Below are 17,777 nucleotides of genomic sequence, written 5' to 3' on the forward strand. Positions count from 1 at the left end.
TATGAAGCAAATGGCGTCGAATAATATAACAGCCATGATTCGTCGATGTTGGCAGATACAAATATTATTTGACGCCAATGGTTTTACACCTCATTGTTCGCGGTTATCGATATTTTATATCTCATGATGGTCTATGGACTGAAAATGCTTGCATATAAAAGAAACTGCAATCAGCAACTCTTTGTGGTGAAACATGACGTTATTCAGAAAAAATCCAGTTTAAGTTAACCGAGATGATATTGCTAAGAGTTTCGTTATGTGAGATATCCTTGAGATTTGCCCATGAACTTCATTTACGCTCTAGAAAATTATCCTCCATTCCAAAGTTTTCGTGTTTCAAACGGATGAATCCGAATTGATTCCTAAACGGACGTCTTGATTCCCATTAGCTGCCACCATATTTATCTGACAGCCGACATATGGATTCCCATTAGTTGCCTTCTTATTTTTCCATACCGTAGATGCTGATTCCCATAAGCTATCATAACGGCATAAAATTTCTCTTCACATTTCAAGTTAGGACGGAATACATCACCCCAGGTACTACTCCGTTGAGAACTACTACTACTGTCGGCCTACATAAAAAGTGGAAAGTCTCTGTCTGTAAGAATATAGGTATGTAGTAAATAATAAAAAAAAAGTCTTATAGATGTTCATTGGTAGGTTTGCGCTACATTAGGTCTCCGACGAAGCAGACATCAGTTTGGTCAGGGGACAGGAGAGGCAGTCAAACAAAGTTTTCAGAAGTCCTCAGATTTCAGATTTCTTTGAATGAAAACCATATGATGATTAATTGTTCAAACAACCGTTAACGATAATTCGTTGTCATTTAACGTGAGTGTACTTGAGCAAGAATACTGGTTTACTTGATAATGGATAAACGTTTACCTATATTTACTGTGAATGGTCTGAGTGTGACCGAATGTTTATAACATTTCTTTATTTAAACTGTATTGTAATATATTAGTTTAGTCCAGGAAGTGGTCGACTTGAATCAGATCATGTCTGTAGAGCTTAAGGACGATGTATTTTTGTTGGGGACGGTCTTCAGCCAGTGGAATAACAGACAGTAGCGGAACACTACGAGAGTCAAGTGAAGACTGCGACTTCTCGAGTGAAGAGCTCAGTGGAGCGATTCGGAACACTTTGTGGCGAGTTCTGGAAGGAGACAGTCCTGCCTAGTGCGTGATTCAGTCGTATAGGTGATAGTTTCTGGGAGGTGAACACCCCTACAATACTTCAACTTTTGAAGAGACTTTATATTTCTAAAGGTCTGAATGAACTCCGGTGCAGGACTCTAACTTTTGCCGCTTTATTTACGGAACTCAGAATAGACAGAGTATGAGTTACTATTTTTCTTATGGCGTGTGTTAATTTGTGAATCATTATGTTGAACTCTGAATTATTTTGAGTTGATGAATCTTTCATATATTGTGATCATGAAATGTACTTAGTTTTCAGGAGTCTGCCATGACTGGTTCAAAAAAATGGCTCTGAGCACTATGGGACTTAACTGCAGCGGTCATCAGTCCCCTAGAACTTAGAACTACTTAAACCTAACTAACCTAAGGACATCACACACATCCATGCCCGAGGCAGGATTCGAACCTGCGACCGTAGTGGTCACGCGATTCCAGACTGTAGCGCCTAGAACCGCACGGCCACTCCGTGCCGTGACTGGTTTTGGGATTTTGCTACCATGCTCTATCACTCTCAACGTAACTTTACCGCATTTGATAAGGGTATTTTCGGTCTGCATTTGAACTGTATATCGTAGGACCACTTCCCGTTCATTTGAGATGTCCTTTCTAAGATGAATCCTACCGTAACCGAACACTGACGTTGGTCACCGAATGCACTGATCAGGCGTCTGGTGTCATAAGAGCGTTGGCCCACTCGGACACCACATCGCGGTCTCTTTCATGTTAACAATACAAGAATATCGGTAATAAAATGTCATCCCGTGAATATTTCCAATAGAAAATTATCGTCACAGAAAGGCAATTGGGAACGCTGTGACCACATGTCAAAAAGTAGCTTCATTCCCTACTTTGTAACTATTCTACGCAGTTAGAGCATTAACGGAAAAATGCCTCTATCGGAGCACAAAAAAAGGCGAACATGTTCCTATTCAAAGAACTGTGACTGAAAAATGGCTTACCAGCTGCTTCATTCTATCTTCCTCAGCACCTTTAAAAAATTCCACAAAACTTTGGCATGTGAACATATTCGCTCACTCTTACAAGCTTCCCTAACTTAAGTCGCTTATACTCAGTAGCCCATCGTTGTAAGTCACTCTTATCTCTCCACTCCCACTTGGCTATTCTCACTCCCTCACTCAACCCAACCCATAATCACTACCTCATTTGTTACTCTCTCCATTCACACAGTCACAGTTTCCTTCTATCCTACTATTACTGTCTCCTCTCACTGTCACTTTCTCCGTCTTGCTCTCTCTTACTCCTACTATCTGCTTCCTTCATTTTTACTGCTTTTGTCTCTTCTCACTCTTATTCATTGTCATGGTCACTGTCTCTCTTTATCAGCAGCTCTCCCTCCACTTCCTCCTTGTCTTTATCTCCCCCACTTGCCCTGTCTCCTTCACTCTTTCCCCAGTCTTTTCTGTCACTGTGAACCATGTTCCACTACCACTGCGTCACTATCTTTCTTACACACTTCCGTTATCTCCTTCCCTCCTTCTATAACACAACCACTATCTACTATCAGACAGTATTTATTACTTTTCCATCTCTTTACCACTGCCACTGTCTTCTTCTCTCTCAGAACAAGAAAGGGCGAATATGTTCATATGCCAAAATTTTCGGGAAAATTTTTGAAAGGTGCTAAGGAAGATAGAATCACACAGCTGGTACCCCACTTCCAGACAGAGCACTTTAAAAAGGAGCATATTCACCTTTTTTGTGTTCCGGTAAGAACATTTTTCCACTGACTCCCTTCTTCTGGCTCCTACAGGAGGGAAGGTCACTCAGATGAAAAGAACTTTATGGATCAGTAAAATTTTGATAGTTTACTTTCGTGAAATAGAAATAACACAAAATTACGTAATTGTGCATCTCAGAGCGCATTTTACGAGCGCAAAAATTTTGCATTTGCTTCTGTGTTTCCAGAACACTTCCAATGATAACAGAGACACTACACAGTATATTTCTCCGTGATATGTCACCTCACACCGAATTTTACGTGTGCAAATAGGGTAACTTCGAACCTCTGTATCTCGGGAGCCTATAAATATAACAACCACATTTTCTAGGTTGTTCGAGATGGGGATCTTAGAAATGCCTCATAAAAATTTCAGCTATTTCCTGAGAACAGCCGTCTTGCAATCGGCGGCTAGGTTTTGTTACGAAAAAACAACAAAAAAAAGTTTTGGGGATTTCCGAGAAACCACTCAAGAACTAATGGTGCCCCCATAAGCCCCTTAAGAAAGGTCCACCACAAACCAAATACAACAATAAGCAACCTATTTGCTCGATTTGCCTAGGCGGGAGGAAGTTTTAATATTCATACTTTGAACCTGAGCGGTAGGATAGTGACGCTAAAACAATCCTACTGTTAAATGATGACTAACTGAAAACCTCAGCTGCTGACAGGTGTTGTTGATATACCTCGATGTGGACAGCTGAAAATGTGTGCCCCGACCGGGACTCGAACCCGGGATCTCCTGCTTACATGGCAGACGCCCTATCCATCTTTCTTTTTTTTTTTTTTTCCTCCATTTTGTTCGTTGTTGATCGTTGTGTTTGTCAGTTGCGGACGTCACATGACATCCGGTTAAGTTCGTTTGTTGATCGTTTCACTCAGTTTTTTTTTATTACAGAGGCCAACCAGCTCTCTGACCGAACACGCTGAGCTACCGTGCCGGCAATCTGAGCCACCGAGGACACAGATGAATAGCGCGACTGCAGGGACTTCCCGTGAGACTCACATTCCCAACTGTCCACAATTCTACATATGTATTGTACCTTATAGACATTTGCCCAACAACTCATTACTCGCGCACGCTTTGGCGATTCCCGTAAGAGTTTGGGCAACCTGTGCGCATTCGCACAGACGAAGGTCAATGGCTGGGTAGCCTTTAATTATATATACGAAGACAATAACTTGTTCACGAAAGGTTTCCAGGGAAAAGCTGCACAGTCATCAACAGTAACTGTTCTTTCGTGAACAAGTTATTGTCTTCGTATATATAATCCTACTGTTGGCTGTACGAATGATTCGTAGCCAAAGGGCTATCCATAACACTTGACCCTAACTTTCTATCACCAATAAAAACCCCAGGTATGAGCCGTCATCCAATCTATTTTTTTGTGCGGCCTTTTGGAACATATTAGTTAGCGCATCCTACCGCTTGCATACCGGTAACGGGCTGTCCAATCAAAACTGTTTATGATGTCAAAAGTAATCGCCATAACTGTTAATAGATTTATCTTAGTGTGAGAGAACACTGTTATTGACTTCACGCAAAAATATTCGCGGCTGCCCACAGAACTATGATTGTACGCAGGCGTCCAAGTCTCCGTCGGAAGCAGACCGACGGCCACGAATATCTTTCTTCCCGGTACGAAAAATGTGGAAATCGCATGGGGAGTGAACAGCACTATACGGACGATGTGTAAGGGCTTTCCAGATAAAAGCCTGCAGTATAATCGAAACAGTCTTGGAAATATGTGGGCGGGCATTATACTGCGAGAGAATGATGCCGTTCGCCAACCAGCTCCTCATCGACTTTATGGAACACGGAGCCACAATTAACGCAAAGCAGTACGTGAAGGCTTTGCTAACACTGAAGTGCGGCATCAAGTCCAAGCGCCTAGGAATATTGACGGACGGCATCATTCTCTCGGAGGATAATGCCCGCCCACATGTTGTCAAGATTGATTCGAGTATGCCGCAGCCGTTCCGCTGGGAGGCAGCGATTCAACCAGGCATGTGGTCGGGAAATATCCACTAAATTCAAGCGCAAGGCGAGTGGGCAGACAACGGCTTGAAGGCAGGAACATGTGTGAAGTCTTCCGTGGCAGATTTCCCGGATTTTAATCAACTAACCGGTGGTGTTTTGTTTACAGCTAAAATAAATTTTTTCCAGCAAATCAATTCTTAAAGAGCATCTATAATACAGAGAAGTTTCTGAGGGTGTAAGTTTGGAACACAACGTTATGTGGTGGTGAACCACAGACTATGGGAAAAAAAGGAAAAGAAGAAAATCGGAGGGTTTGAGATGTGCTACAGAAGGCTGTTGAAGATGAGGTGGTCTGCTCAGATAAGAAATGTGAAGGTCTGCGTAGAACTGCCGAAGAGCGGAACATGTGGAACATATTGACAGGACGATAACCTCCATTGTATTTGAAGGAGCTGTAGTGGGGAGAACTGTACCCGGCGACTGGCACTGAAATACACACAACAAATAATTTAGGGCGTAGGGTAAATGAGAGTGCTGCTGTACGATGAAGAGACTGGTACTAGATATGAATTTGTGGTATAACGCACCGAACTAGTCGCTAGGTTGCTTGAAAAGAAAATATCAAACAGTAGAGTAAAGAAACGATAAATCTGAGGCAGCGACTCACTTCGTCATCGATCTATTCACAGCAACAGTGAATAACAAGCAAAACGTGGGACAGATATGACGACAATATCTATAGTTATCATGAGATCGCTTATAATGCGCGCGCATGTGTGTGTGTGTGTGTGTGTGTGTGTGTGTGTGTGTGTGTGTGTGTGTGTGTGTATGTGTATGTGTGTGTGTGATTTGATAAACGGGCACCTATGTGGTACAGATGATACTGCTGAAACCTGAACTGTGCTTCATACTGCTGGACACCATTCGCTCTAACGAGTGAGGTGTAGATCTTAACTAGCTTAGTAACTTCTGTGACGAAGGTGAACGACTCTCGGCAGTATTTGCCAATCTATTCCAGTAATTTAAGTAGCACTGTAGAATTCTGACTATGCTACAACCTATAGTTGTAAATCTTATGGGTTCTTTACATTTTTCATGATTTTTATGATGTCTATATTTGCTAACTTCACTAGCTTCCTTCATGATATTATTTATTGTGACACTCACTGACAGGAAGCATTTAATTTTTTAAGGCCTTCTCACTTTCCTAACCAGGAGGGAAGAACAGCTATAATATAATACCATCCATGCTCTTGGGACCTGAACCAGTACGTCGCCTGTTTCCTTCCATATGTGGTGCTGCATACTTCTCGTATTCACGGTTAACCACGTAACTTGTTTCATAGGCAGATCGAGGAGTGGAAGTGGCAAATTATAGCACACAAATGAGAAGTAATTTGCTGTACCGGTCGCACATGTAATTTTTTTAAAATATAACGTGGTATTTGAGCAACTGCCTTTAAAAAGAATGGTATACTTTTAACTTCATTTAAAAGAGAAGTTCAGTGATATAACACGTATCGTTTGTTTAGGTTTACAGAGAAACAAGCCGGCCGGGGTGGCCGAGCGGTTCTAGGCGCTACAGTCTGGAAGCGTGCGACCGCTACGGTCGCAGGTAGGAATCCTGCCTCGGGCATGGATGTGTGTGATGTCCTTAGGTTGGTTAGGTTTAAGTAGTTCTAAGTTTTAGGGCACTGATGACCTTAGGAGTTAAGTCCCACAGTGTTCAGAGCCATTTGAACAGAGAAACAGCGATAAAAGGAGACCATATTTTCCTACATATCATCTTCGACAGAAAAAGAACTCATTTCTACTGTATATGAAAGTGTGGCTGTTGCACAGCCAAACGGCTATAGAAATAACTCAGGAACAGACTGTCTCCACAAAAAAATGATTTTCCGCAACTGTAATAGAAAAGAATCTGAACGATAAGAAAGGGCTGCTAAATGTGGGGTATCGGAATTTCTATGAAAGAAGATGTATAATACATTTTTCTTTCTGATGTAACTAAGAAAAATTTATGTTACATGTAGATACGATAGCGTTAAGCACTTAAACAGCACGGCTAAAAAACTGTAAAACTTGAAAGCAGACGTTCTTTTAATCCGATCAAATCACTCACGGGCTATGAACTTCCGTAGAGTGAATTGTTTGTACCGTTTAATGCTGAAAGGCAAAGAAAACTACAGAGGGTTACTTCCTGCTCTTGTGGCTCTACGTTGGAGTTACACACATACAGTATGTGTTGCATTCCCACGCGGAAATCTCCTTTGTAAATGTTAAACAATGGAGGATAAACTCCTGTCTGGACTGCGACAGTGTACTACGTAAGCTAGAATTCCTATTGCGTTTGCTAAAAAGATCCTACATTTTATAGCAAAATCCTAGTTTTGTGTACAGCGTCAGAGTTTTTAAAAGCTTGAACGCTTAGCCATGAATACACCACAGTTTTGATATGTGATTTTAATCCTTTTCCTCCATGTGACATAGTGTCAGAATTTTGCTACTCTTCTGACACGCTCATCCGCTTATAAAAAGATTCCTCCATGAACTACATGCGGCTGTAGGAGAGACAAACGAGAGAATAAAACTAATGTGTATTCTAAAAATAAGTCTGCAGTAAATGCAACTTCTGTCCATAATACATTGTTCACTTTGGTAGCATATAGGTGAAAATAGCTTAAACGCTTCCGACGAATTTCTACGCATTATGCCTCGAATTATTATTATGAACATCGCTCACAATTAAGAAACCTGTTAAATAGCACATAAATGCATATTTAAAATTAAATATCAATTATCTTACGTTATTTCTCCATTTATCCTAGTACAGCGGAATTGTAAAATTGATATCTGCTGCAGACTAAAAATGAAATTGTGGAACCATCAGAAAGTATTGTATATTTACTCACAGGCAACTAGCTTTCGCTCAGTCGAGTATTTTCAAATCACGGTTAACACGATATAAAATTTAGGTAAGGTTCCTTGGCTTCAATTACGTAATTGTTATTAGCCGCAAAATTTGTCATGTGAATGATAAAAATATATCCGTTTAAAAATCATATTCGCCGTCAACGTCGAATATGACGTCCTTTAAAATATTCTACATGACTGTGAACCATGTCTATGAGAGGTTAATATCCGTTTAAGTAAGGTATGTATAATTTCGCTCTTATGTGCGCCTGCCCAGTTTAGCTAACAGCAATGTGAGTAATAACGTAGACATAGTACATTGCAACAACTTCTTATATACACAGGATACGTTCCGTCACTTGATGATCCCGAACAGTTTATACAGAATTCAAAATTGTGATAGACACTCGATAAATAAAAGTCCGAAAAAGTATGGGTGAGATTAATGATCGTAGCGATTTGTATGCACAAACTGTATTTTTTTAAGCAAAGTCTGCAGGTGAAGTACCTGCTATAGAACGATTTCTGCCCCATTAAACAATGTTTGACAGTCAAAGCAGATGAAATTGAGAAGCGTCAAAATTCTAGGGCTTAATTTTTTAGCTTATTAGCTTTTTGCTAAAGATACAATGAACGTGGAAACCAAATTCTTGTTATTACTTTTTCGCGAGCACTCGCGAAGGCCGTCACAACGGTACATATTTTCAATTTAAATAATTATATTACCTTAGTGGACAAGATATCTGCGAGTCCTGAAGCTTGTTAAAAAATATCCGCTCCTTTGCGGTTTGTTACTTGTCGAAATTATTATGTCATCAGCTGTTTTGATGTCATGTCTGCCAGATACAACAGATATCGACGACATGTGCGGCGACTTATGAGTATACTCTGGATTCTCTTGTCCGCATGAGGTACTGAACGTTCTTCCGTTCCCTGTGACCTACCTTTTGACCTCTTTATAGTTTTCATCTGAGACTGTGGGCATTCATAGTAAGTCTGTTTAGTGAATGACGTGCAGATTTTTCTGAAGTTTGTCATATCGGTTGAAATTAATCTTAGGGGAAAGCTATCGAAACACACAGTTTCCATAGAATTCTTACTTACGCGTTGTAGGTTCCAGAAGAATGTGTGAAATAAACTGTAAAACATACACATAAAGAGCCAGTCTTGGTTGCAAAGTTGTTTTTAATACAAAATTCCTAATAAAAATTGCTGTGAAATCGAGCCCGTCTCCTTGTGCCATTACGGAAGCCGTTTGTTGTACGAATCAGCCCATCACTCAATGGAATAAGCTTTAAAATATGTTTTCTTCCTGGAGACAGTAATACGTAAATTTTTGCTGCTTCTTCACAAATGATATAATCACAGTTTTCTACAACACTCATAATATTAAAGATGAATACCCTGCAAGAATGATCTTTTGTCGAGCTACAGCCTTCCGAATACCACAACATGAAATTATTCATAACAGTATCTAACCAAATTTGTATAAAAGATTTAAGAATGTGGTGCTCTGCAGCTGATACAGTTTATATCGCTACACCACGTACTGATGTCAAATATTAAGTTCTGTTGGTGGCCATTGATCTCACTGTAAGTGGAGTTTTATAGTGAACTCGAAAGTCGATAGCTACAGACAATGAGAATACGATTTTTATTTGTGCAAGAACGAAGTTTTCGGCGGGGTTGCGAAGCGAGCATATTTAGAATAACTCAGGCACCTTGACACGAAACAGGTTTTCCACCTTGTGCAACGAAAGGCCAGATGTCTCCAGGTATTGAAGCCGTGTTAGTGACACGTAATAAGAACGCTAGTGTCTGCCTACTTAACTTAATATTAAGGCAACAGTCTGTAATGCGTCAGAACTCAAAATTCTGTAACGAAATTTTTGACCAGCGCTAGGAGATGGGCCATGTATATGACTGAAAGTAGGTCCAACTTAATCAAGTTTCTGACGGCAACATATGGTATAACTATGTAGCTACGTCTTGCATGAAATGGATAGAAATTGCTAGATTCTCTTTGAAATGAGCTGCGTTCACTAGCACAACAAGTGTAGCCGTGGTCTGCACGGCATCATCAAAAGCTTTTTGAATTTGTTTTCGTCAATATATACCCTTCAGTGATGTGCATGCAGTGGCTCAGTACTTAGCCAATAGAAGAAGAAAGAAAATGAAACAATAAATCGTGAGTATTAGCTGGTTTTTCTCGGATAATTCACGCTTAACTCGTAGTGTACAACACCGTCTCGCAATGTATGTAAATATAAAAAGTTGCTATAGGAGCTGTTTGTACGAGTTTGGCGTGAATTAACAGAGGAAAAAAAAAGGTAGTAGTCGCGATTTATTGTTTTAAAATTTGTTTTCTTGTCTATGATCTAGATTTTGAGCCATTGCAGGCGCATCGTAAATAAAATAAAAAATCATCTGCCGATGACGTGCTGAACACATATTTACTTTTGGTGCTGATGAAGGCAGTTGGTTTCAGAGAGAATGTACTTATGTATAACATAGTCGAGGTAGCCATTAGTCTGTAAGGTTTGTAACATACGTATATACGGTTGATGGCATACTGCAACATTTTGTTAGGCTCTTTTGGGGATTTTCTATTTAGAAACGTTGTCGAAACCCTCTGAAGTCTGGGTTTGCCGTGTAGGAGCGCATTTGGGGCCGCCGCAAGCGGGCACCGCGCACTCACCTTGGCGGAGAGGCGGCGGTCTGCGACAGGGCGGTCGTGCGGTCCGTCAGAGGCGGCGTCGGCGGCGGCGTCGAGGGCGTCTCGGAGGTCGGCGGCGGCGGTGGTCGGCGGGGCCAAGCGTCGGGCCGGCGGACACGCACCGCTTTATATAGGCGGCGCGACGCCCGCGGCGGCGGAGGCGGAGGCGGCGGCGGGGGCGGCGTCGGGGGCCGCGGCGCGCGCCAGCCGTCCCCACGTGGCGACGCCAGCGCCAGCGCGGCCGCCGCCGGAAGCTGCCAACTGGCCGCTCCCCGCCGGCCGCCCATCGCCCAACACTGCGTCTCTCCGCGGCGCAGGTAAAGAAAAGGCGGCGTAGGATTGCGGCCCTCAGTCAGCAATAAAACAATTGCAGTGTGCGAAGTAAATGAACAATATAATTATAGTAGTAGTAAAGCAGTAATGACAAAGTAAGCCCCTACAACAAGTAGTCAGACCCTCAGTCCTCTATTCGGCAGAGTGCCAATCCCTAACCTAGAAGACCTCAGTTAGAATCTTCGAATTGCAAGAAAGAAAACTGCTGCGAAAGATGGTGCGACCAAGGATTCTGCGAGATAAGAGACGATGTTACAAATCTAATAATGAACTCTACCATCATCAACAGAACCTTATGGCCCCCTGTACGGAATGGATCCCCATGGGCTGTCCTATAAGATCTTCAGGGTCGTCAGCAAGAGTAAAGCCAGAAAGATTTTCACTCTGCAGCGCAGTGTGCGCTGATATGAAACTTCCTGTTGGATTAAAAATGTGTGCCGGACCGAGACTCGAACTCGGGACCTTTGCCCTTCGCAGGCAAGTGCTCTACCAACTGAGCTACTCAAGCAGAAGAGCTGCTGTAAAGTTTGGAAGGTAGGAGACGAGGTACTGGCAGAAGTGAAGCTGTGAGGACGGGGTGTGAGTCGTGCTTGGGTAGCTCAGTTGGTAGTGCACTTGCCCGCGAAGGGCAGAGGTCCCGAGTTTGAGTCTCGGCCTGCCACACAGTTTTAATCTGCCAGGAAGTTTCTTAAGAGTAAAGCCAGTTGGTCGCTTTACATGAAGCCCATAGAGAGTTTGTAGAACTTCTTATTAGGCAAGACTTTACAGCTATTGAAATCAGACCCTAACTGACATCCCTTACAGAACTCAACCACAGTGAGCCAAGGAAATGGTCCGAGGAATGCAAGACAGAGTCTTGCAAGGAAATGAAAGAATATTTGGCTAACAGAGAAGCTCGAGGTACTATCAAGGATATATTAACACTAAACTTCACCAAGAACACCACAAATGGCAGACGACAACATATCAAAAACACAGCCGCTGTGATCCACAGATGACTCAAATGAATTTAAAAATTGACAATGTGTATAAGAATGAATATGTGGAATTTAAAAGAGGTCACTCTTATTATTAAAACTAGGCGAGAAACCGAGCATTGCCCAGATAATCATTCTGCCAATTTTCTGCAGGAAAAGAAAACAAAAAGATGAAGTGTAGTGTACGGTTCTTGTACGCCGGGCGGAGCAGCTTCGCGTGTGTAGAACCAACGTCTCTTAGTAGCTCTGTAGCCGTCTATTGTTTTCGACTGAATTCGTCTCGCAGTCGAAAGCCGACAAAAGCGCTGCAGGGTGTCTGGGATTTCCTTGAGTTGACTCGACTGTAGGAGTGTGTCTGTAATAAAGAATACATGTATTAAAACTTCATGCATGATAATTTTCACGCATCTCTGTTTATGACGGCATATCTCCTTATCTATATATCATAAAATGACGCAATTTTGTAGGTATATTCAGCTTTGTAATTGACCTTTGAGACTGTGGTATTACCGAGGCTCCTTGGGGTAATAGGTGTGTGTTTTCCGAGAGCTGGTTACCAGCCATCAGCTTAACCCCCTTTGTAGAAGGACCAGATGAAGAAGAGGACCTCCAAAAAGGAATTTACTTACTGAAATTAATAAGTGTGAAATTTGACATGGAGACCTCAACAGAAAATCTTAGGCAATGGCCTCTATGGGGAAAGAACACATTAGAAATGAAATAGTAGTAGATCAAAAGATTTTACAGCAAGTAAACCACTTCAGTTACCTAGCATGTGAGGTGACATGTTCCTGTAGCAAATATGCAGAAATTAAGCTTTTAAGTCCCATAGTGCTCAGAGCCATTTGAACCAATTAAGCTTAGGAAATTTAGCAGGGTACGTGTAATCTTAAAAACTAGGAAAGATGCTCAAATGAAATTCTATGAAATAGTTGCAGTACCCTCACTGCTTTGTAGAAGCAAAACCTGGGCAATGAGCATGTAGCAAGAAAGCCTTCTTCAGACACAAAAAATGAAATTTCTGAGACGAGTTGAAGATTGCACAATAGAAGAAAGACTAAGGAATCAAGATTTTAGAGAGGAACCAAACATTTTTGATCATAATAATAAAACTGTGGAGTGTGGGAGAAAATGAAACGAACACCACCAAAGAATGGAGAATGGCCGACTCCCTTTAAGGGCTAGAAATTATAAGTGCGAAAGAAAAAAAGAGATAGATGAAGACGCCAGCAACGATGGATACCACAACAGACAAAACTAGGATAAATACTCATATGAAATTGAGTGATCACTTGCAGTACCCTCACTGCTATGTAGAAGCGAGATCTGGGTAATGAGCAAAAATCAAGAAGAAGAACAAGATATATGCTGCGGTATATGTGGACACTGTCATCAAAATGTGTTGCGAATAAAGTTAGTAGCAAATAACCAATAAATTTAAACATCGTGCATGATGCAGCAGATTTTAACACACCTCAGTGTTTATGCCATATACAAACGTATCGCCATTTTTTATAATATATATGGATTAAGAAAGTTCTTCATTACGTTCTTGTCGGATGTGGGCAGTGACATTTAACAGAAACGTATGACGAAAGTACAAAAGGAATGAAAGTGGAGGAGAAGTTCACTGGTCAGAGGAAGAGGGAGAAATAATAAGCTAAGATTAGCAGGTGAGGTGGAAAGAAGGAAAATGCACTAGAAACGAACGGGAGACACGGCGTACGTAAGAAAAAGCTTTAACTCCTCCTTAATACAGACTGGTTTTCGACAGACGTGGTCCAGTCACACAAAGTGAGCCGCGCGGGATTAGCCGAGCGGTCTGGGGCGCTGCAGTCATGGACTGCGTGGCTGGTCCCGGCGGAGGTTCGAGTCCTCCCTCGAGCACGGGTGTGTGTGTTTGTCCTTAGGATAATTTAGGTTAAGTAGTGTGTAAGCTAAGGGACTGATGACCTTAGCAGTTAAGTCCCATAAGATTTCACACACATTTGAACATCACAGAAAGTGATCACCGACTACGTTCGACATCCACGTGAAATAACCACTCATGGACAACAGGTGGCAGCACTAGCAATTGATGACATAGAAAGCATGTAGGGAGGACGAGGAAAACAGTGCAGTCACTGCCGTAATACAGAAACTGGGCGATTTATCTAATGTCCAAAATGGCACTGTCATTGGCTTTCGGACCAAGGGAGGAAGCATGTCCGAAACGGCTACGTCTGTAAGCCGTCCACCTGCTGCGATGGTTAAAGTATACCGTGCATGGGAAAATGATGCTGTCGAAACTCGACGTTTAAGCAACTGTGGTGCAGCACGGACCATAGATGACATGGGTGAAAGACGGTTGCAGAGGTGTGTAGGGGCGAAAAGACGCGCAGCTGTTGAGAAACTGAACCAAGGGGCTACCAAAAATGTCTCCTAAACGACTGTTCAACGAACGTTGCCGCGTACGGGCCTCCGTGGCAGGCGCCTGGTTCATGCATCAGTGCTGTCGAAGGCTGAAATGTGCTCGCCGATACCGTAACTGGACGTCCACAGAATGGCGTCAGGTGGCATTTTGAGATGACTCACGTTTTATGCTCCATCGGACAGATGATTGCTGCGTGATACGTCTGCTGTGCGAAACGTCTGAAAGCAAACACCTCTACATGCAGTTTTTTTGTCATCGGCATGTGGCATGTGCCAAAAGGAAACTGCAGCGTGTCACACAGCTCACAGTGTACGTGCATGGTTTGGAGAGCACCAGGATGAGTTTATCACTTCCTCAAGGCCACGAAACTCCCCATATTTCACCCAAATGGAAAATCTGTGGTACTAACGGGGATGTCCGCACAATGGATCGCCAACCGAGGTTCTACAGTTGGCATGGCTCCACATCCCCATCAGTACCTTCCGGAACCTAATTCACGCTCTTCCTCCTTCTCCAGGGGGGCTCGCCGCTTTTTGGTGAGTTTGTGCTTGGTGATCACGGGACCCCAGCCCCTTCAGTACCTCTTCCCTTACTCTGCTGGATGTCTATCATTCTGCTACTCGTTTTCCCCTCCTCTGGGGAACTTGTTTAGGATATGTTTGGGAAAGAGTTCTGAGGTTTTAATAGCCTGACATCAGAACAGCCTCTCATCTGTTTTTTCTTTCTTTCTTCGTTCTCCATCTCCAAACCCTCCTCTGCTTTGGCGTTTGAGGTTCCTCTATGTTTCTCCTTCATCGCTGTGCGCTCCTGAAGGCTGGCCCACGCGTTTGACGCGTAACAGGTTACTGGATAACACACAATTCCCTGCCACAGGTCGACAGGTAGGGTTTGCACTTACCCCTGGTACAGGCCAGGCCCAGGGAGTTTCTGTCGTGTGGTGCAACCTCCATCGGCTCTCTGTGACCAAGTTTCATTCCCCAATTTCCGGCTTGACCATAGCAGAGTATGTCATTGAGGACCATGTTGCTATCTCAAACACCTTAGTCGCTATTGTCTGGAGATTTCGAACTCCACCCACCATCATCCCGTCTTCCTCCCTCAGAAGCGAGTGAACGAGGATCTGGTGATATCCTTATCCTCTCAGAATAGTGAGTGCTACAATTCTGTCTTTACTATGAGGGAGCTGGATCCTACTCTCATTTCACCCGATCTTCCACCCCAGGGCCAGAGGATGTTCCCATTCAGATGTTGCAGCACCTTTATTTTGTGTGCAAGCACTTTCTCCTTCATATGTATAATAGCATTTGGGCAGATGGCACGTTTCCCAGGCGCTGGCGTGGAGCCACTGTCGTACCATACCAAAGTCCAGCAAAAACAAACACCTTTCTTCTAGCTACTGCCCCATTTCTCTCACCAGCTGTCTTTGCAAGATGATGGAACATATAAGTTATGACCGGTTGGTATGGTGGCTGGAATCTCTCAATCTACTAACAACTGCATTATATGGATTTCGAGCTCGCCATTCTGCAGTTGACCAACTCATCATTTCGTCAACCCATGTCGTGAACGGTATTTTACCAGACTGTGACCGTGTTTTTTGATTTAGAGAAAGCTCAGCAGGTCCGCATGCCGTTTGTCTGCCTATCCATCCTATGCCTCCTTTTTCCATGACTCTGTTGACTGCACGCTACTGCAACGTTCCCGATGGGTATGAACCTTTCACTACCTTGGATTTTTTTGCGGCAGCCCGTGTTAATCTTGTACTTCATTCCCTTCCCAAGGAAACTTCTCCACATTCTATCTACCGCTGTAAGTTCCTCGACCTTCACAAGCAACTTCATAATAGCACCTTCATGTACGCGGATGACTGTAAGACTGACTGTGGTGTCGGGTTTGCCTTCGTTCTTGGCACCGACCATTCTTGATATCGGATCAATATTTACAGCAGAGTTCTTCGTCCGCTATCAGACCACGCAATACACACGGCGACAGAGGCTTTTTAATTGTCTCATGCTCCGACTCTCTCTATGCCCATCAGAGCCTCTGTGTGCTGTACATATTCCATTCCTTAGTGGATCAATACTGAACCTACGACTTATCTTAGAAGCTAGGTTAAGAAAAGGCAAACAAACGTTTCTAGCATTTGTAGCCTTAGAGAAAGATTTTGACAATGTTGACTGGAATACACTCTTTCAAGTTTTGAAGGTGGCAGGGGTAAAATACAGGGAGCGAAAGGCTATTTACAATTTTTACAGAAACCAGATGGCAGTTTCCAGAATGAGATTTTCACTCTGTGGCGGAGTGTGCGCTGATATGAAACTTCCTGGCAGATTAAAACTGTGTGCCCGACCGAGACTCGAACTCGGGACCTTTGCCTTTCGCGGGAAAGTGCTCTACCATCTGAGCTACCGAAGCACGACTCACGCCTGGTCCTCACAGTTTTACTTCTGCCAGTATCTCGTCTCCTACCTTACAAACTTTACAGAAGCTCTCCTACGAACCTTGCAGAACTAGCACTCCTGAAAGAAAGGATACTGCGGAGACATGGCTTAGCCACAGCCTGGGGGATGTTTTCAGAATGAGATTTTCACTCTGCAGCGGAGTGTGCGCTGATATGAAACTTCCTGGCAGATTAAAACTGTGTGCCCGACCGAGACTCGAACTCGGGACCTTTGCATTTCGCGGGAAAGTGGTCTACCATCTGAGCTACCGAAGCACGACTCACGCCCGGTCCTCACAGCTTTACTTCTGCCAGTATCTCGTCTCCTACCTGGCAGAAGTAAAGCTGTGAGGACCGGGCGTGAGTCGTGCTTCGGTAGCTCAGATGGTAGAGCACTTGCCCGCGAAAGGTAAAGGTCCCGAGTTCGAGTCTCGGTCGGCACACAGTTTTAATCTGCCAGGAAGTTTCAGATGGCAGTTATAAGAGTCGAGCCGGCCGAAGTGGCCGAGCGGTTCTGGGCGCTACAGTCTGGAACCACGCGACCGCTACGGTCGCAGGTTCGAGTCCTACCTCGGGCATGGATGTGTGTGATGTCTTTAGGTTAGTTAGGTTTAAGTAGTTCTAAGTTATAGGGGACTTATGACCACAGCAATTGAGTCCCGAAGTGCTCAGAGCCATTTGAACCAATTTTTTTATAAGAGTCGAGGGAAATGAAAGGGAAGCAGTGGTTGGGAAGGGAGTGAGACAGGGCTGTAGCCTCTCCCCGATGTTATTCAATCTGTATATTGAGCAAGCATTAATGGAAATAAAAGAAAAATTCGGAGTAGGTATTAAAATGCATGGAGAAGAAATAAAAACTTTGAGGTTCGCCGATGACATTGTAATTCTGTTAGAAACAGCAAAGGACTTGAAAGAGCAGTTGAACGAAATTGACATTGTCTTGAAAGGAGGATATAAGATGAACATCATCAAAAGCAAAACGAGGATAACGGAATGTAGTCGAATTAAGCCGGGTGATGCTGAGGGAATTAGATTAGGGAATGAGACCATTAAAGTAGTAAAGG

The 17,777-nt window shown here is 43.2% G+C and overlaps 1 protein-coding gene across 1 annotated transcript in view; it reads right to left on the minus strand.

Moving 5' to 3' along the window:
• The window catches only part of LOC126198830 (prothoracicostatic peptide-like), a 643,132-nt gene extending 632,501 nt beyond the window's left edge, over window positions 1-10,631 (minus strand). Inside the window, exon 1 of the mRNA XM_049935403.1 lies at window positions 10,533-10,631. The gene's annotated coding sequence lies outside the window, so the exon portion shown is untranslated. The remainder of the gene's footprint in view (window positions 1-10,532) is intronic.
• Window positions 10,632-17,777: the final 7,146 nt, after the last annotated feature.

The sequence above is a fragment of the Schistocerca nitens genome, chromosome 8 (genome assembly GCF_023898315.1).
Source record: "Schistocerca nitens isolate TAMUIC-IGC-003100 chromosome 8, iqSchNite1.1, whole genome shotgun sequence".
Taxonomy (NCBI): domain Eukaryota; kingdom Metazoa; phylum Arthropoda; class Insecta; order Orthoptera; family Acrididae; genus Schistocerca; species Schistocerca nitens.